Here is a 22,238-nt window from a genome sequence, read left to right as displayed (position 1 = left end):
GCTGAATTTTTATTTTCCTCTTCATTTTCTTTCTGCATTGAAATAAGCAATACTGAACGAATTCACTTTTGCATATTTTTGAGACAAGTGCAAAGATTAATGAATGAGGATCCAGACAAAAGTGGATGGAGGACAGGGGAAGAGTTTCGCCAGAAATAAGCAGAAATCTGGGCCCGGTTTGTCTGGGCATCCTGTCTTCAGATCAAAAAGGCAGTACAATACCATTGGGAATCCTGGTGAAAATTTCTGTCTCTTGTGTCACGTTGCGCTAATGTGGAAGAGTTGTGCCCTGTATCTTGTACACAGTTGTTGTCCTGAGATCTCCCTTCCTTGACCTCCTGTGAATTTCACTTACATTTCTCCTCTTTTGTATCTTCTGTTTCCTATATCCCTTCCTTCCCAAGAATCCATGCCAACTACTGGCAACTGATAATAGTCTCTCCTCTAAACTCGTAATACTTACTTTCTACAACATTTGGTTTGCTCTTAGTGATATATGACTCTATTATTATTTTTACCTCTTATGTTGAACCCCTACAGAAAAGGGCACACCCCATAAGTGAACAGGTCAGTAAACACAATTCACGTAAGTGAACATACCCAGATCAAGAAGGAAATATTGGGAAGCGGACTTGGCCCAATGGAAAGAGCCTACCACATGGGAGGTCCAGGGTTCAAACCCAGGGCCTCCTTGACCCGTGTGGAGCTGGCCCATGTGCAGTGCTGATGTGCGCAAGGAGTGTCGTGCCACGCAGGGGTGTCCCCTGCATAGGGGAGCCCCACGTGCCAGGAGTGCGCTCCATAAGGAGAGCTGCCCCACGCAAAAGAAAGTCCAGCCTGCCCAGGTGTGGGATCGTACACATGGAGAGCTGATGCAGTAAGATGGCACAACAAAAAGAAACACAGATTCCCAGTGCCGCTGATAAGGATAGAAGCAGTCACAGAAGAACACACAGCAAATGGACACAGAGAGCAGACAACTGGGGGGGGGGGGGGGGGGGAGAAATAAATAAATCTTTAAAAAAAAAAGAAAGAAATATTACTAACACCCAGCAGCCAACTTACATCTCTTCTCCTTTTTACTTGCCAAAGTTAAACATTATCCTGACTTCTAACATCAGATTAGTTTGGCCTCTTCTTGACGTTTATAAAAGAAAAATGTGCATTTGTGTGTGTGAGAGTGAGAGAGAGATTCATCCATCTAGTTGAATGTGGCATGCTTCTTTCATATTAATTGGTGTACAGTGTTTTGTTATATGATTCTGCTGTAATTTCCATTGTTGGTGAACATTTCCAATTTGTGACTAAGAATAGTTCTTCCATGCATAGTTTTGTACATATCTTTGTGTGCAGTATGAGCACGAATGTCCTTTGGGCATATACCTAGGGGTGGAATTTCTAGGTCATAGGGTACATGCATATGCAAATTTAGTTGATAATCCAAAGTGCTTGAATCAATTTACCTTCCCATCAACACTGTATCAGAGTTTCAGTTGGTATTGTCAATCATTTTAATTTTAGCTCTTCTAGTGGATAAGTAGTGGTATTCTATTGTTTTAATTCATACTTCTCTCATTTCTCACAAAGATGTCTGTCATGTCTTTCTATGTTTATTCATCATTTGGAAATCCTTTTTTGTGAAGTGCCTCTTCAAATCTCTTGGGTTGTCTATGTTAATTGATAAATGTCCTGTTTGAAAAATTGTCTTTATTTTCAATCATAAAGGTTTTCTGTTATATTATCTTCTTGAATTCCTACTGTTTTATCCTTCATATTTAGACAAACATTATCCCTGGAATTAATTTTTGTGTATGGATTCAGGGTAGGAGTTGTTTATTTTTTTTCCATGTTAATATCTCATTTTTCTGAGCACGATTTATTGGAAAAAATCTTTCTTTCACTGCTTTAAAGTACTGCTACTGTCTCTATAAATCAAGTGTCAATAGATGTGTGTGTGTTTCTCAACTAATTATACCATTTCTTGGTCCATTTGCCTATACTTGCACACAAAAAAATGCCTTAATTACTGCAACTTTATAGTAATTTTTGGTGGGTTAATTTTGGTGGATTAATTAATTTAGTGAATTAATTCCTTCTATTTTGTTCTATTTTAAAAGTTGTGCTGATTTTTCTTGGCCCTTTGTATTTCCACACCAATCTTAGAATTAGCTTGTACATATTCAAATATTCTACTGGGATCTTTATTGGGATGGCATTGAGTTTAAAGATCAGTGTGGGGATAACTGATAATATTTACGATAATCAGATTTCTACTCCATGGACATGCTATGTCCCCTCCCTCCGTCTAATTAGCTCATCTTTAATTTTTCTCAATAATATTGTATAGACACTTCCAGGAAGGTGGAGGAGTAGAGAGGCAGAAGGATCACTTCTCTCACAGAAAAAAATAGCTAGAAGACAGCAGGAGATGGTCCAGAGGGCTGCTCTGGGGCTCAGGACACCAGGGGAAGGTGAGACATGGCCCAGAACAGAGAGGGGTGAAGGAAAGGAGTCTCAGATGGCTGAAAAATCCTGTGAGTAAAGCTGCAGATGCAGCAGCTGGTGCTCATGCCCCCACCCTCAGAGCAAACAGCAGTCTGTGGACTGCAGTAGCTGCAGATTGAGGGGGTTACAGGCCCTCTTGCCCAAGAAAGGGGACAGAGAGGGACACAGCCTACAGCAAATTCAGATTTTGGCCAGCGAAATTTGTCTGCTGCCTTGGAGGGGTCACACAGTTCTAGGCTGGGTGGGGCCGTTGCATTGTTTGTACGGAGAGTCAGCAGGGAGCTAAAGATAATTTGCCTCCTCAAACACCCTCCCTACTGCCCCAGGCTGTTTGCTGAGAAGGCAGAGGGAGGGAGGGTGTGGCCAGCCAAGGGAGGAGAACAGCTTCTGAGAAAATTTGTTTGTGTGGCTTGACCAGCCTTGAGGGCATTGCTTCTGCACCACCCACCGTGGAGTTATGGAATGTACTCCCCCCTAGTACCTGGGGTCTGATGTGAGAGGTATGCCAAAAACTGCCATCTGCTGGCAGACCAGTAAAGTGCATGAAAAGGGAAAAATAATAATAAATAAAAGAGGCAGTCAGGTGCCTTTACAACCACCTCTCCAAGGTTCTTGGAAACTGGCCTGAACCCCATTATTGGGTCTTTTTTTTAAAAAAAAAATTATTTTATTTATTTCTCTGCCTCCCTCATTGTTTGCACTCACTCCCTGTTCTCTGTGTCTATTTTGTTGTGTGCTTTCTGTGTCTGCTTATCTTCTTTTTAGAAGGTACTAGGAACTGAAATCGGGTCCTCCCACGTGGTAGGGAGGTGTCCAATCACTTGAACCACATTTGCTCACTGCTTCTTGTGTCTCTCATTGTGTCTCCTTGTTGTGTCTCATTGTTGCATCATCTCACTGTGCTACCCACTCATGTCCGCTCGCTGTCCTGCTTGCCTTCTTTAGGAGGCACTGGGAACCAAACCTGGGACCTCCCGTGTGGTAGGCGGGTGTCCAACTGCTTGAGCTTCATCTGCTTCCCCCTTTATTGGGTCTTTAGCTCTTGTTTGAGCTGTTAAACAGGAGGAATCCTAAATATCTAGAATAAGCTGTACTAAGAGTCAAAAGAACAATGGTAGAACACAGTTACTTAACAGTAAATTCCTAGGCAAGAGAGAGAAAGTGGGCATCAGGGTAATCTCAGCATCAGAATCAGATGTCTAGACATGAGCAAAAACTTACAGACCATACTAAGAAAAAGGGAGATATGACCCAGGCAAAGGAACAAATCAAGCTCCAGACAAGACACAGGTCTTAAAACAGATAATCAATAAGGTCCATACAAACCTCCCAAATCACTCCCAACATGACTAAAGAAATAAAAGACATTAAGAAGACACTAGATAAGCACAAAGAAAAATTTTAAATCTCGAATAGAAAAATAACAGAGCTTATGGGAATGAAAGACACAATAAGTGAGATTAAAAACACAATAGATTGGCCCAGTGGTTAGAGCGTCCGTCTACCACATGGGAGGTCTGCGGTGCAAACCCCGGGCCTCCTTGACCCATGGAGCTGACTCATGCTTGATGTGAGCAAGGAGTGCCGTGCCACGCAGGGGTGTCCCCTGTGTAGGGGAGCCCCATGCGCAAAGGAGTGCACCCCGTAAGGAGAGCCGCCCAGCACAAAAGAAAGTGCAGCCTGCCCAGGAATGGTGCCGCACACATGGAGAGCTGACGCAGCAAGATGATGCAACAAAAAGAAACACTGATTCCTGTGCCGCTGACAACAACAGAAGCAGACAAAGAACACGCTGCAAATAGATACAGGAAACAGACAACTGGGGCTGGGGGGACGTGTAGAGAAATAAATAAAAGTAAAAATAAAAAGATAGAAGAACAAAGAGAGGGAAAAATAGAAAAAAATTGAGCAGGGGCTCAGGGAGTTGAATAATAGCACGAAGCGCACCAGCATACATGATAGCACGGAGCGCACCAGCATACATGATAGCACGGAGCGCACCAGCATACATGATAGCACGGAGCGCACCAGCATACATGATAGCACGAAGCGCACCAGCATACATGATAGCACGGAGCGCACCAGCATACATGATAGCACGGAGCGCACCAGCATACATGATAGCACGGAGCGCACCAACATACATGTTATGGGAGTTCCAGAAGGAGAAGAAAAGGAAAAAGGGGCAGAAAGAGTACTTGAGGAAATAATGACTGAAAGTTTTGCAACCCTTATATATGACATGAATATACATACATGTCCAGGAAGTACAGTGTACTCCAATTAGAATAAATCCAAATAGATCTACCTCAATACACATAATGTTTAGAATGCCAAATGCCAAAGATAAAGAGAAAATTCTGAAAGCAGCAAGGGAAAAGTGAAACATCACATACAAAGGACACCCGATAAGACTTAGTATGGATTTCCTTCAGAAACCATAGAGGTGAGAAGGCAGTGCAATGGTGTAATTAAGGTACTGAAAGAAGAAAACTACCAGCCAAGAATTCTTTATCTGGAAAACTGTTCCTCAAATATAATGCTGAGTTTAAACTAGTCATAGATAAACAGAAACTAAGAGCATTTGTAAACAAGAATCCAGCTCTGCAGGAAACACTAAAGGAAGTTCTGCAAACATAAAAGAAAAGACAAGAGAGAGAGGCTTGAAGGAGACTAGTAGTGAAGACTATCAGAAAGGGTAACAAAAATCTTAAAAGGTGGACAAAAATAAGATATGACATATGAAAGCCAAAGGATAAGATGGTTGAAATAAATAATGCCTTTAAGTAATAACATTGGATGTTAACAGTTTAAAGTCCCCAATCAAAAGGCATAGTTCAAGCAATTGGGAAGTCCTGGATTTGGTTCCCAGTGCCTCCTAAAGATGAACTGTCATCACAGCAAGCAGACACTACAACCAGCAGATGCTTCAACCATCACAAGGAGCAGATGGCACAGCTGCTGCAACCGGCAGATAACACAACCAGCAGGGAACAGAAGTGGTTTACGCAGTTGGGCACTTGCCTCCCACAGGTGGGATCTGGGGTTTGATTCCTGGTGCCTCCTAAAGAAGATGAGCAGACGTTGAGCAGACAGATGAGGGAAGCATCTTTGGGTGGGGGGAGGGGAATAAAAAATAAAACAAATGAAAACAAATAAGCATTAAAATAAAAGGCATAGGCTGACTGAATAGATAAGAAAACATGAGTCATCCCTATACTGTTTATAAGAGACTCACCTTAGACACAAGGATGCAAATAGACTGAAAATAAAAGGTTGGAAAAAGATATTTCATGCAAATAATAACCAAAAGAGAGCAGGGGTAGCTATACTGGTGTCAGAAGAAACAGATTTTAAATGCAAAAAAGTGGTAAGAGATGCAAAGGGCCATTATGTATTAATAAAAGGGACAATCCACCAGGCAGGAGTAACAGTCATAAATATTCATGAACCTAACCAGGGTGCCCCAAAAATACATGAGGCAAATTCTGGCAAAACTGAAAGGAGAAATAAACGTCTCTACAGTAATAGTTGGAGACTTCAACATGCCACTCACATCAATAGATAGAACAACGAGACAGATGATCAACAAGGAAACAGAGAACTTGAAGAATATGAGCTGGACCTGATAGACATATGCAGAACACTGCATCACGATTAGTAGGTTAAACATTCTTCTCAAGTGTTCATGGCTCTTTCTTCTGGATAGACTACACGTTGGGCCATAACAGAGCTTTCAATAAATTTAAGAAGTTTGAGGTGCGGACTTGGCCCAGCGGTTAGGGTGCCCGTCTACCACATGGGAGGCCCATGGTTCAAACCCCGGGCCTCCTTGACCCGTGTGGAGCTGGCCCATGCACAGTGCTGATGCGCGCAAGGAGTGCCCTGCCACGCATGGGTGTCCCCCCATAGGGGAGCCCCACGCGCAAGGAGTGTGCCCTGTAAGGAGAGCCGCCCAGTGCGAAAGAAAGTGCAGCCTGCCCAGGAGTGGCGCCACACACATGGAGAGCTGACACAGCAAGATGACGCAACAAAAAGAAACAGAGATTCCCAGTGCCGCTGACAACAACAGAAGCAGACAAAGAAGACGCAGCAAATAGACACAGAGAACAGACAACTGGGGCAGGGGGGAAGGGGGAATAAATAAATAAATAAATAAATCTTTAGGGGAAAAAAAGAAGTTTGAAATTACACAAAGCACCTTCTCTGATCATAATGGAATGAAGCTGAAAATCAATAATAGGAGGTAAAGGAGAAATTTTGCAAATATATGGAGGCTAAACAACACATTCTTAAACAATCAGTGGGTCAAAGAGAAAATTGCAAGAGAAATTAGCAGATATTTTGAGGTGAATGAAAACAAGAACACAAATTATCAAAACTTACTGGACACAAAGCAGGCTGTGCTGAGAGGGAAATTTATAGCCCTAAATACCTATGTTAAAAAAGAAGAAAGAGCCAAAATCGGAGATCTAACTGAACAACTGGTAACTAGGAAAAAAAAACAGCAAACCAATCAGAAAAAAGGAAATAACAAATATTAGAGCAGAAATAAATGAAATTGAGAACAACAACAACAAAAACAATAGAGAGGTAAGTGGACTTGGCCCAATGGATACGGCGTCCGCCTACCACATGGGAGGTCCTTGGTTCAAACCCCAGGCCTCCTTGACCCGTGTGGAGCTGGCCCATGCGCAGTGCTGATGTGCGCAAGGAGTGCTGTGCCACGCAGGGGTTTCCCTGACGTAGGGGAGCTCCACACGCAAGGAGTGCCCCCCGTGAGGAGAGCCACCCAGCGCGAAAGAAAGTGCAACCTGCCCAAGAATGGCGCTGCACACACAGAGAGCTGACACAACAAGATGACGCAACAAAAAGAAACACAGATTCCCGGTGCCGCTGATAAGGATAGAAGCGGACACAGAAGAACACACAGTGAATGGACACAGAGAGCAGACACCTGTGTGTGGGGGGTGGAGGGTAGGGGAGAGAAATAAATAAAAAGTAAATCTTTAATTAAAAAAAAGAGAAAACAAAACCAAAAGAACGTTTCTTTGAGAAAATCAATAAAATTGATGACCCCTTAGCAAAACTTGCAAAGAAAAAAAAAAAGAGAAGATTCGAGTAAATAAAATCAGGAATGACAGGCAGGATGTTATGACTGACCCCAAAGAAACAAAAATGATCATAAGAGGTGTAATAGTTTGATGTGGTTTATGAATTTCAAAAATAGATATTGGATTATATTTGTAAACACATCTGGTCCCCTGGGCATATTAGATTGTATAAACTTCAGAGGTTTCACTTTTACTTGATTAAATTATGATTAGGGCTTTGATGGGGCGACATCGGTAGGATGGGTGGGACTCACAGATAAAATGACAAGGCACAGGAGGGAGTTTGAGTTTTGATGCTTGAGCCCTGGGAAGTAAATGCACTTAGAAGAAGAACACAGAGGAAGAGAGACAGTTCATTAGACCCCAGGAAGGGAGATGAGGTTTTTGCCTGATAGTTTGCAGCTACAGAGACCAGAGCCCTAAGCAGGTGAGCCAGAGAGAAACGAGCCCCAGGAGAGAGAAAAGACTGAACCCAGCCTACAGCTGATATTGGAAGAAGCTGGGATCATGGAGACTTAGGAGGAAGAGGAAGGCTGAACCCTTGCAGAGACCAGCAGCCGTCTTGCTCCAACATATGGCAATAGACTTTGGTGAGGGAAGTAACTTATACTTTACGGCCTGGTAACTATAAGTTTCTACTCCAAATAAATACCCTTTATAAAAGCCAACAGAGTTCTGGTATTTTGTATCAACATCCCTTTGGCTGACTAATACAAGAAGATATTAGAAACTGTGTGCCAAAAATTAGACATCGTAGATGAAATGGAAAAATTCCTAGAAATGCATGAACAACCTACATTGATTCTACAAAAAATACAGGAAATCAAAAGACCATTCACAGGTAAAAAGATAGAATCAGTTATCAAAAATCTTCCAACAAAGAAAAGTCTAGAGCCACATGGTTTCACAGGTGAATTCTACCAAACCTTTCAAGAAGAATTAATACAATTCCTGTTTAAACTCTTCCAAAAAATTGAAAAGGAAAGTCACCCAACACATTTTATGAAGCCATCATCACCCTAATACCAAACCCAGATGAAGATACTATCAGAAAATTACAGACCAATTTCTCTAATAAACATAGATGCAAAAATTCTGAACAAAATGTTTGCAAATTGAATCCAACAGCACACTAAAAGAATTATACACTACAATCAAGTGGGTTTTATTCCTGGTATGCAAGGGTATTTCAACTTAAGAAAATCAATTAATATAATACACCACATTAACAAATTGTAGGGGATAAAAACCCTTGGTTACCTTGATTGATGCAGAAAAAGCATTAGACAGAGTCTTGCATTCTTTCTTGATAAAAACACTTCAAGGCGGCAGACTTGGTCCAGTGATTAGGGCGTTCGTCTACCACATGGGAGGTCCGTGGTTCAAACCCCATGTCTCCCTGACCCGTGTGGAGCTGGCCCATGCGCAGCGCTGATGCGCGCAAGGAGTGCCCTGCTATGCAGGGGTGTCCCCCACGCAAGGGAGCCCCATGCACAGGGAGTGCGCCCCGTAAGGAGAGCCACCTAGTGTGAAAGAAAGTGCAGCCTGCCCAGGAATGGTGCTGCACGCACAGAGAGCTGACACAACAAGATGACGCAACAAAAAGAAACACAGATTCCCGTGCCGCTGACAGCAACAGAAGTGGACAAAGAGAAAGACGCAGCAAATAGACACAGAGAGCAGACAACTGAGGCGGTGGGGAGGGGAGAGAAATAAATAAATAAATCTTAAAAAAAAAAAAAAGATAGGTACTGAAGGAAAGTTCCTCAACATAATAAAGGGCATATATAAAAATCCCACGGTCAGCATCATTCTCAATGGGGAAAGGTTGAAAGCTTTCCCTCTAATATCAGGAACAAGAAAAGAATGCCCACTGCCACTTGCTTCAACATTGTGCTATAGGTTCTTGCTAGGGCAATTAGGTAAAAAAAATGGCATCCAAATTGGAAAAGGAAGTAAAATTCTCACTATTCGCAAATGACGTTATTTAGAAAAATCCTGAAATATCTACAACAAAAGTATTAGAGCTAATCAATCATTTCAGCAGGGACACAATATGAGATCAACATGCAACAATCAGTAGAATTCTGTAATGAGCAAGCTGAGGAGATATAAAGAAAAAAATTCCATTTACAATAGCAACAAAAAGACTAAAATACCTAGGAATTACTTTAACCAGGAGTGTAAAGGATCTGTATTCAGAAAACTATGAAACGCTGCTAAAAGAAATCGAAGAAGATCTAAACAAATGGAAGGACATTCTGTGTTCATGGATTGGAAGGCTAAACGTGGTGAAGATGTCATTTCTACCCAAAGTGATTTATAGATTCAATACAATAATCAAAATTCCAACAGTCTATTTTACAGAAAGAGAAAAGTCAATTACCAAATTTATTTAGAAGGAAAAGGGGTCCTAAGTAGCCAAAAACATCCCAAAAAAGGAGAGGGAAGTCGAAGGATTCATGCTTCCTGACCTTGAAGTGTATTATAAAGCTACAGTAGTCAAAAGAGCATGATATTTGCGTAAAGATAGACACATTGATCAATGGAACTGAATTGAGAGTTCAGAAATAGACCCACACTATTATGGTCAACTGATTTTTGGTAAGCCTACCCAAGTCCACTTTGCTGGGACAGAACAATCTCTTCCAGTAAATGGTAAAGGGAAAACTGGATATCCATAATCAAATGAAAGAAGGAGAGCCCCTATCTTATTCCTATATAAGAATGGCCAGTATTAAAAAAACAGAAAACTACAAGGGTTAGATAATAATGCTTTTTTCTTAAAAGATCTATTTTTTATTTCTTTCTTTCCCCTTCCTCGCCTCCCCCCGCCCCGAGTTGTCTGCTCTCTGTGTCCATTTGTTGTGTATTCTTCTGTGTCCACTTGTATTCTTGTCAGTGGCACCTGGAATCTGTGTCTCGTTTTGTTGCTTCATGTTGCTGTGTCAGCTCTTGTGTGTGCAGCACCTCTCCTGGGTGGGCTGTGCTTTTATCGCGCTAGGCGGCTTTCCTTAGAGGGCACACTCCTTGTGCGTGGGGCTCCCCTACGTGGGGGACATCCCTGCGTGGCACGGCACTCCTTGTGCATATCAGCACTGTGCATGGGCCAGCTCACCACATGGGTCAGGAGGCCCGGGGTTTGAACCTTGGACTTCCCATGTGGTAGGCAGATGCCCTATCCGTTGGGCCAAATCCGCTTCCCAGGAATGCTTATTCGCTATTGGTGGGACAACAGAATGGTACAGCTATTGCAGAAGCCTGTTTGGTGGTTCCTAAGGAAGTTAGATATACATCTGCCGTATGACCTGGCAATACCACTACTAGGATGTGCCCAGAGAACTGAGAGCATTGCACGAAAAGACATCTGCATAGCAATGTTCATAGTGACATTATTCACAATTGCCAAAAGCTGGAAACAACCCAAATGTCCATTAACTGATAAATGAAAAAGCAAATCGTGATATATACACATGATGAGATATTATTCAGCTGTAGGAAGAAACGAAGTTGTGAAGCATATAACCACATGAATATGTAGTGCTAACATACAGGTATGATAGTGACTTGTTTTTTTTGTTTTTTGTTTTTAGTAATGAAAATGCTATATTATCAATTGAAGTAATGAATTTACAATTTGGAGATTATGCCAAAAGCCATTGATTTAGATAAATTATATCATTTATAAACAACAACAAAAAAATAGGGTGGGTTTGTGGAAAAATACACCAAATATAAGATATGGACTATAATTAGTAGTAATACTTTGGCTATGCTGTAATACTTTGGCTATGCTGTTTCATAATTTGTTATAAATGTTTCACAACAATGCAAAGTATTTATGGTGGGGTGATGTATGGGAGCCCTATATGATGTTTTGCATATTTCTTTTGTAAATTCACAACTTTTACTATACACCTGTTGTTTATATATGTTCATGTATGAATGAAATATTTTAATAAATTGTTTTTAAAATAAAAAAATATTGTATGGTTTTCTCTGGAGAGTCTTTTTTAGGAGCAGTCCTAAATAATTGATTTTATGCTATTATAAATGATATTTACCTTAAAGTTTCATTTTCCTACTTTGTCAATAGTGTATAGAAGTATTATTATTTTTAAAATATTGACCTCGTGTCTAGCAACTTTGCTAACCTCACTTATTGATTCTAATAATTTTGATATTCCATATATACAACCATATCATCTGCAAATAGTGTGACAGCTTTATTTCTTCTTTTCCAATCCTTATACCTTATTGTACTGGCTAAGTCTCCAATTAATGCTGAATAAAAATGGTAATACCAGACATTGTTATTTATTTCCTAACCTCAAATGGAAATGCTTCAATATTTCACTATGAGCTAAGATTTTAAAAAATACTCTTTATAATAAAGTTCCAATCTATTCCTAGCTTGCTAAGTTTTTTTATTCATAAACAAATTTAAATTATTTCAAATGCTTTTTCTATGTCAATTATGATGACAATATGGCATTTCTCCTTTTTAATATGTAACTGTGCTAATCCCAGGAATAAACCCCCAATTTTATGATATGTTAGACTTTTTACATAATGCTTTTTTTCTATATTGTTGTTTTTACAGCTTTATGCATGTAGAAGATCGGCATATCATTTTTCTTATAATGGCCTTACTTTTTTGTTTTGTTTTCTTAAACTGGGTAAAACCATTTTATTAACTCACCAAAGCACTCCATTTTATTTTCTGATTTGAGGTAAAACCATTAAACCCAGTTCACAAGAAAATACAATGACCATTGAACTATGGTTACAAGTTTTTGAAATCTCAGTAGTTGTTCATGTAATACTTTTACAAATTCATATAACTGTACAGCCTAGTTAAGCTAAGTTTGGTGTTAACCAAATGACCAATATCAAAAACCTAGACACTTGACTACCACTTTCACAGTGGCTCTAGTTTTGTGCCTTGTTAGATTTTGATGTCAGCATTAGATTGGCCTCATAGAAGTTGTTGGGAAATGTCTCGCTCTTTCTAATCTTTTTTCCTTTTAACATAAACATTTGCTAGAAATTACTAGGGTCTGGATGGTTTTTGTTTGCATGTGTGTGTGAAAAGGTTTTGAGTACAGATACAATTTCTTAATAAAGTACTCACATTTTCTTTTTCTTCTCTGTTCAGCATTGATAAGTTTCATTTTCCTGAGAATATGTCCAATTCATATAAATTTTTCAATTTATTGGCATAAAGTTTTTCATAATATCTTATAATCATTTTAATGTGTATAGAGTCTACAGTGATATTTCTCTTTTCATTCCTGATATTCATTGTTCGTGCTTTTGATTTACCAATTTCATTAGCCTTCTCAAAGAACCAAGTCTTGTTTTTTATTTATTAGCATTACTCCACCAATGAGGCCATGAAATGATGGGAAATGGGGATGTCTTGGTTTACCTTCTGCTAAAACAAGTACCATACTATGGGTTGACTTAGACAAAGGCAATTTATTGGCTCATGTTTTTTGTTTTTCTTATTTTCCATGAAAGTTTATTCGTAAATGTATAATAGGCTCCAAGACAAAACTTCATTCTAGCTGCAAGTGACAAAAGACGTGATAGTAGGGAATCTGGATGTTTAAACAGGAATGAAAGCAAGGGTCATCGTGGCCCTGGGCACAAGAGGAGCAGCTTACTTTTTGCCAGATTTCTTAATTCCATCGGTGGCCAGAGGGCCCTTCCCCGCAGCCTCACTTTCAGCTCCTCGAGTGTTTTTCTGTTCTTCTTTTTGTTTCTGCTTGAAGGCCTTGTCTTCCTCTTCCATTTCCTTGGCCCGCTTCTTGGGCTGCTTCAGGGGCTTCTTCCTGCCATCTTCACGGCAGGACATGGCCCCTAGTGCCCCTTCCCCAGAGCCACTTGGCTCATGATTTTGAGGTTAGGAGAGGACCAAAACTGAAGTGTCAGCAGGGCGTTGCTTTCTCTCTGAAGACTCTTGCATTCTGGGGCTGGCTGCGAGCGCTCCTTGGTTCTTGGCTTTTCCGTCACCTGTCAATGCATATGGCGGTGTCTTCTCTTTCTTCTAGGTTTCCTTGATTTCCAGTTTCTTGCTCCTCTTTGTGGCTGTCACATTCCATTGTTGAATATAAAGGACTCCAGTAGTTTGGAGTAAGACCCAGTCTCATTCCAGTGGACCACACCTTAGTTAAAAATAACATGTTCAAGAGATGCTATTTACAATAGGTCCTTCCCCCACCCCCTCCGGAATGCTACGATGAAGAACATGTGCTTTTTGGGGGTACGTAATTCAATTTACCACATTGGGTATCTGGGTGAGACTACAAAGAGGCTCACTTTATTAGAATAGTTGCTGGGGCTTTATTTGTATTATTTCAGGAAGTTAAAAAAACTTTTTCTGTTTTTAATAACAGACTATTGAGATATAACTCACATACCATAAAATTCTTTAAAATTAACCAAGTCAATATATTTGCAGAGTTGTACAATCATCACCACAATCTGGTTTCTGAGCATTTCTTCAACCCCTTAAGAAACCTTGTATCCATTAGCAGTCATTCTTCATTTCCCACCCCACAGACTTGGACAAATACCAATCTGCATTGACTCTACTTTTCTGCGCATTCTGGAAATTTCATTTAAAAAAAAAATCATGCAGTATGGTGTGTTTGTTTTGTTTTGTTTTTGTGGTTAGCTTCTTTCACGTAGCATAGCGTCTTCAAGGTTCATCCAAGTTGCAGAACTACTTTGTTTAAAATGAAAGAAAAAATTAGCCACACATTCTGTAGTTTGATACAAATATATCATTATTGCACAGTAGAAGACACTATTAGACTTAGTTTGCTCTACCCAAAATAAGGTACTAATTTTATAATACATTTTATAGATTCAAACGTTCTCATCTTAGTTCATTTTGCTGAAAGGAAAAAAAATCAAGTTGCAGGCTAATGTTAGTTGTACAATTAATATTTAAAGTACAGTCTAGGTCGATGAAAAATCATTACTAAATTATTAAATATAATTTTAAAAATTAAAGTATTTTGTAGGATATAATTATTAAATGGAAAACTTTTAATTAAAAAGAGTGTAATAGATCTCGCTTTTCTGTGCAAATGAGAAATGTATAACTTGACAGCTAATCTAAGAACATTTACTCTGGAAATATTTACGTCCGAGTTTTTATGTGCTATCAAAATTCTGCTCCAGCCTGAAAGAAAATGCTGGCAAAATATATATCCAATAAAAAGTCTGTGTCAAGAATGCAGAAATATTTCTGGCAACTCTAATAATAAAGAGACAAACATTCCAGTTAAAAACAGGCAAAAGATTTGAACAGACATCTCAAAGAAGCACGATAAGATACCCCTACATTTCCTGTAAAATGACCTAAAAATCACCACAATAGTCCTGCTGGCGGAATTATAAAATGGTACAACCATTTTGCAAAGCAGTTTGGCAGTTTCTTTAAAAGTGAAGCACCCAACACTCCTACCACGCAACCCAGGTATTGCCCGCCTGGGTACTGACCCAAGAGGAAAAATAAGTACCCATCGGTACAAAGACTTGCACGTGCCAGTTGGGAATGGCTTTATAGGGATTCTTCAAAAGCGACAACATTTCGTCCTGCTTTCTCGTGCAAATTAGCTTACGAATAAAGCCCTGGCTGCTGGCCCCCCCACACCAAGGGCACCTGGGCAGAGCCAGCTCCGGGAGGCGCCCAGGCTGCACCCAGATCAGGGCGCGGCACGCGGGTTCCGCGCCCCGGGCGCCTCCTGCGCCTCCCGGGGCCCCGGCACGTGCGTGCCCCGTGCTCGTTGCAGCCCTCCCGGGGTCCTGGAGGTCCAGGCAGACACAGCGGCTGGAGATGCGCTCTGGAAGCTGCCAGCTTGGGGGATCTGGCCCTGAGGGGACCCCTCGATGGCCCCGAGAGGCCGTGCGCCTGGGCACCTCTGGGGACGCGTGGTGTGCTGCGCGCCCGGTCGTGGCGTGGAGATGGCAGGAGGGTGGCCTGGTCCTGGCCTGCCATCGCGCCCGTCTCCTGCCTCCTGGGCATCCTGGCGTGCTGAAGGGGCAGGGGCCACCACCGCGCAGCCCACGGGGAGGTCGGGCCTGGCCCTGCACGCTCAGGGAGCGGGCTCAACCCCACCTCCCAGGCGGAGGAGGCCAACGAGGACCCCCCCCCCCCACACTGGGGACCTGGCGCCCCAGATCACACAGAAGAAGCAGAAGGCAGCGGGCCTGGAGGAGCTGCTGAAGGAGTGTCACAGCAAACAGAGGGTGCACAGAGGACACAGGCCCGTGCGCAGGCTGCTGCCAGCCCCTCCCACCAGCAGGTCCGCTCTGCCGGCATCTACTCCACCTCCACCCCGGGGAGGGCCTGGCCTCACTCTCCAGCTCCTGCTGTTCCTGTGGTGGCCAGAAGAAGTGGCCGGAGGTGCTGCTGCCCCCTGGCCCTCAGCTGCCACCACTCCGGCCCTGGCCTCCTCGCCAAGGCTGGATGCCCGGGGGGAGATCACCACCCTGCCGTGGGCAGGTTCCCGTGGATGGGAGCAGCGGGCATCTGAGCTGAAGCCATCCCAGCGGCCGGGCGCTCAGGGGTGATCTGACTCCCACAGCCTGGCCTCCCCCTTCCCCCAAACAGCGGGCACTTAGTAGGGCAGAAGCCATACTAGGTAGCTCTGAAGCCCCCAGGAGAGAACCAGGCTGAAGGAAACCAGCTGAGTCGTCTTGCTAAGCAACCCGGTCATCTGGACGGCTGTGTAGCCTGAGGATCCTGCAGCCCCACCCTGGGAGGTTTCCGAAGGCTTCCTGGAGGAGGCAGACCTGCAGCGGGGCCTGTGAGGGCGGAGAAGCAGAGGCCACGGCAGGCACCCCGTGCAGGAGCAGATCATGGGCACTGGCCCAGTGCCGTCCATTTCTCCCCTGCAGCAGGTGCCTGAGCCCTGCCCCAGCCCTGGTCAGATCCAAGCAGCCGGCAGGATTCTCTACCACAGGGGACTGGATTTCGGCCGGGAGAGACGCCCCTGGCAGGCCCCCTCGCCTTGGGCTTTAGCCACCCCCTGCCTCTGATCAGGATCCTAGGACAAAGTTGCCTTTTCTTCCCATTCCGGCAGGTCCTGTAAGTGGAAGGGGCAACACAGCTGGGGGCCGGGAGGGTGAGTTCCTGGTTCTAATCCTGGGCCAGTCCCTGGCCATGAGTGGGTTCCAATTTATCTGAAAATTAAACCAAACCAAAACCAAACCAAACCTGATGTTTTCCAGGTTCATCTAGGTGAATGGATGAGCAAATTGTAATACATTCATACACTGGGATACTATTCAGTAATACATAGGCATGAGCTATTAATAAACACAATAAGACGGATGAATCTTAATTATGCCAGAAACAAACAAACATGCTAAGGGACAGAAACCAGACACAAAACACCACATATTGTATGATTCCACTTGTATAAAATGTAAACAAATTAATTTATAAAGATGGAATGAGATTAGTGGTTATGTAGGGCTGGGGAAGGATAGAGGGAGTAACGAAATTGTTCTAAAATTTTTTTGTGGTGATGAGTACACAACTCTATGATTATACTAAAAGTCATTGATTGTACACTTTGGAAAGACTGTATGGTATGTGAATATATCTCAGTAAAACTGCTTTAAAAATAATTATGCCGAGGGAGTGGATGTGGCGTAAGCAGTTGAGCACCTGCCTCCCACATGGGAGGTCCTAGGTTTGGTTCCCAGTGCCAATGAGCAGACAATGAGCAAAAACAATGAGCAAGACCAGATCATTCCTGGGGAGGGAGAAAAGTGTTTGATGTTGGGTATATGGGAGTCCTCTATATTCTACATGACTTCACTGTGACTTAAAACTTTTTTGAAGACATTAAAAAAAAAAAGAATGTAGACACTGAGGAAGAAATGGAAGAGATTTCCTTGCCACTGCACATACAGGGCAACACTAATTAGAGTGATGAAAGGCAAGACATCAAAAAAAGTTTTTATAATGATATTTTTTCATTTTTTTTAATACCCTAATTTATTTTTTACTTCAACTTTTTCTAAATTATTATGTATTCTATTTCTAATCTTCAAACCTATCATTACTATTTCGTTTTTCTATTAATTGAATTTGGCAATATTTTATTTTATTATTTTTTGTTTTGTTTTGTTTTGAATTGGCAATATTTTAGACTTCATTTTTGAAGAAGTTTTGGATCACAGAGGGGTTCAACTCTGGCAGAGGAGGAGCACTGATGGGGGTTGTCATTGATGGGAGATGCATGGGTGAGAAGGATTTCTCCAGGGGATGCATATAGAGTATCTAGATATGGTCAGATGCTCATTGGTTATTGACATAATGGGTAGAGTTTCACCTGACAACTGAGGAAGTGCTGAGTTCCCATTCCAGGGAACTCTGTTGCACTCCCCAGTGAAGCAGCAACAATCCCCCAAGTGCAAGGGCAAAGACCAGTGAAGAAGCTTGGTCCAATGATGGACCCTTGATATTGATGACTATGCTTAGGAGCCTGTGTGCTTGAAATTTCAACTAGGCCTAGAGCGGCCAGGTGCCTAAGAGTTACCTCTTGAGAGCCTCCATGTTGCTCAAATGTGACCACTCTCTAAGCCAAGATCAGCATGTAAATGCAGTACCTTCCCCCAAGTGTGGACATGACTTCCAGGGATGAGCCTCCCTGGCACCAAGGAATTTCTATCAAGCACAGGCTGGTGATGCAACTAGAAAAAGACAACAAATAAAAGGGGGAAATGGTAAATACAAATGAATTTATATGGCTAACAGACTTCAAAATGAGTGGGGAGATCATCAGAAGGGTTGTGCTTATGCATATCCCGGCAGAATTGTAGAGACAACCAAAGTAGATACAACCCCAGGTAGTGGTACTCCTGAGGGCTATGGAGACATCCAGGTCCTGTGGTCATAGCAGATGGCTCTGGAGTTCAGTGCCTTGCCAGTGGGCCCTACTTTGGAATTTGTGCTCCTGAGAGTGATGGACTTGGACTCAGATATGACTTCTCTACACATGCCTCTTCTGTCACTTTTACTGAACCTGTGGTTGTCACTGGGGTTGGTATATACTTGGGAGGCTTGAGTCTCTGGACTAACTGTGTGCCGGTTGGGCCCCAAACCTCAGCAGAGTTGCAGCACCTGTTCTCTCGTTTGTTGGACTGGTCCATGTTGGCTAACAGGGAAGTGGGAATGGTCAACCATCACACCAAGGAACCGAGAGAGTCTGCGACTGCAAGCTGGAGAATTCCATCCATCAGCTATGTGGGATCTAAGCCCCCTCTGGAGTTGGGGGCAGAGTGGGCATCACCATTCCAGAGTCCTCAGGATGGAGGAATGAATTATGGATTATAATGGACTTGGTGGTATTCTACTATGGAATTAGTGTAACTCTAACAATGGAAGAAACTGTGTCACTGATGTGGAGACAGTGGCCATCGGAATTGCTGAGGACAGGGGGAGGGAGGAAGAGGTATGATATGGGGCATTTTCGGGGCTTGGAATTGTCCTGAATTGTATTTCAGGGACAGGTGCAGGAAATCATATGTCCTACCATAACCCACTGAATGGACTGGGAGAGAGTATAAACAACAATGTAAACTATATGTCATGCTGTGTAGCAGTGCTCCAAAATGTATTCATCAAATGCAATGAAAGTGCCACACTGATGAAAGAATTTGGTGATGTAGGAGGAGTGGGGGTGGTGGGGAGTTGGAGTGTATGAGATCCTCTTATACTTTTTAATGTAACATTTTGTATGATCTATGTATCCTCAAGAAATTTAAAAAATCTATTAAAAAAGAAAAAAATAATTATGCCAAGTGAGTGGATGTGGTTTAAGCAGTTGAGCGCCTGCCTCCCACATGGGAGGTCCTGGGTTTGGTTCCCAGTGCCTCCCAAAGAAGTCAAACAAACAATGAGCAGACTATGGGCAAATAAGCAGGGAGCAGATGTGGCTCAAGCAGTTCAGAACCTGCCTCCTACATGTGAGGTGACAGGTTTGGTTTCCAGAACCTCCTAAAGTAAAAACAGGCAATAAGCGCTGCCCCCCCCCAAAAAAAAAAAAACCAAACCAATGAGTAGGCAATGAACACAAACAATGAGTAAAGAAAACAATGAGCAAAAACAACGAACAAACATGAGGGAGCCTTCTGGCGTGGGGGGAGGAATGGAGATGATCATTAAAAAAATAAAAAATAATAATAATTATGCCAAATGAACGAAGCCAAACTAAAAAAGTCTGTATTGGGAAGTCGACTTGGCCCAGTGGATAGGGAGTCCACCTACCACATGGGAGGTCCGTGGTTCAAACCCTGGGCCTCCTTGACCCGTGTGGAGCTGGCCCTTGCTCAGTGCTGATGCGCACAAGGAGTGCCCTGCCATGCAGGGGTGTCTCCCACATAAGGGAGTCCCAAGCGCAAGGAGTGCGCCCTGTAAGGAGAGCCGCTCAATGCAAAAGAAAGTGTAGCCTGCCCAGGAATGGTGCTGCACACATGGAGAACTGACACAACAAGATGATGCAACAAAAAGAGATACAGATTCCTATGCCCCTGACAACAACAGAAGCAGACAAAGAAGAACATGCAGCAAATAGACACAGAGAACAGACAACTGGGGCAGGGTGGAGGGGGAAGGGGAGAGAAATAAATAAAATAAAAAATAAAAAAAAGAGATGGTATTATTTTAAAAAGTCTGTGTTGTATTATTGCATTTATGTAAAATTCTAGAAAATGCACACTAATCTATAGTGACAGAAAACTAATCAGTTGTTGCCTGGTGAACAGAGGGGAGGGAGACAGGGAGGGGAGGGAGGAAATAATTGCTCTGGGCCATGAGGCAGTATCTTGACTGTGGTGATGTTTTCATGGTGTGTACATATGGTAAAACTCAACAAATTTTACCCTTAAAATATGTGCTGTTTATTTTATGTTAATTATACCTCAATAAAGCTGAAGAAAAGATTCTATCCTATCTGCAACCCCAATCGTTTAATATATAGTAAATGCCGTGCAGTTGGTCAGAGTGGTTTCCTGCTGTGGTTTTCACTTCTTGAAGTGGCTAGACTTCTGCAAAAATCTGGCAACTTCCTTCTTTCTAATTCCCCTTTAGACATTTAATTTTGGCAATAGTGCGCCTTTTTTTTTTTTTTAACATGGGCACATACGGCATAAATGTTTTAGAAGTAAATCAGTCATCAGCGTTGGAAATAAAAGCATACATTTCTCCATGTTTAGAAATACCCTATAATCTTTAAGTTCAAATACGATTAAAAAAAAATATGGTTCCTGGTAAGGAAACCCTGCAGGTTGTGTATAATAATGACTTAGAAAAACTGTTCAGAAACCTAGTTCATTTTTTAATTGGATTACCTGATTGTCAAAGTTTACATGTATAATATCGTTGGCTTTTCAAGAAAAAAATTTGCACAGTATGCTCAAATTCAGGTGTCACAAACTATAGCTGTAAAAAGTGGCTAGGGGGAAGCAGATGTGGCTCAACCAGTGGGGCGCCTGCCTACCATACCACATGGGAGGTCCCAGGTTCGAGTCCCAGTGTCTCCTAAAGAAGATTAGCAGATGCCACCCCTGCTGGAATGCGTGAGATGCCACCTCTGGCAACGAGAAGAAGCCACAAGCCAACAGATGCCACAGCCCATGGGAAGCAGATGTGGCTCAGGCCGTTGGGCATTTGCCGCCCATGTGGGACATCCTGTGTTTGGTTCCCAGTACCTCCAGGAGAAGGCGAGCAAACAATGAGCAGACAGACAAGAGAACCATCTGGGGGGGGGGGGGGGGGTAAAAAAAGAAAATCAATAAAGTAAATAAATAAATCTTAAAAAAAAAAGATAAACCAAGGAAATAGACATCATCCTTGCTTTGCTCCACATTTCCAAGGTGGGAACCAAAATGACTCTAGCATGTGGCACTTGAATTTGGGTACACCGTGCAATATTTCCCCTGGTAACGCCAATATTAAATCTGTAAAAATCTGACAATTTGGCAATCCAATTAAAGAAAAACAAACCAAATTCCTGAGCCAATTTTCTAAGGATGTACATTGTAAAGGTTATTATTCTGATTCTCTTGCAGATTTGCTCTTTGTATTTCATTTTCTAAATCTAAAAAGGGGAAAATGGTAGTGCAAGACTGTGAGCCATGGATAGAAGGATTGCTGATAACACGACTGTCATTGGAAATTTCTAAATATTCAAGATGCAAACATGGTGAAGTCAGGATTTGTAAATATGATGCCTTTCATATATTGATTAATCATGTTCTTAGGTGGAAGAATTCTGCTCCATTCACCCTCATGCAATGAGCTCTGGAGTCAGAATCTCCTGGATTTGACTCCTGATTCTTCAATTTAATAAGCTCTAAGGCTTTGAGCAGGTGGATTGCCTTTTCAAGGGTTTAATTTGCCAATCTGTAATGAGTGGAATAACATTGGCGATGGTTAGGAGGCAATTTGCCACGTGTCTCTTCTGTTTGTGTACATCTTGCAAGCAGAGGCACTGGCAGCTTTTGTTACAGAGTCCTTTTTCAAGGTGGTGATAGAGCAAACAGCCTTACGAGGCAACAGTAGGGTCTCTCTTGGGAGTAAGGGGGTAG

The sequence above is a fragment of the Dasypus novemcinctus genome, chromosome 28, assembly GCF_030445035.2.
Source record: "Dasypus novemcinctus isolate mDasNov1 chromosome 28, mDasNov1.1.hap2, whole genome shotgun sequence".
Classification (NCBI taxonomy): Eukaryota; Metazoa; Chordata; class Mammalia; order Cingulata; family Dasypodidae; genus Dasypus; species Dasypus novemcinctus.
Note: the sequence above shows the minus strand (reverse complement) of the source record.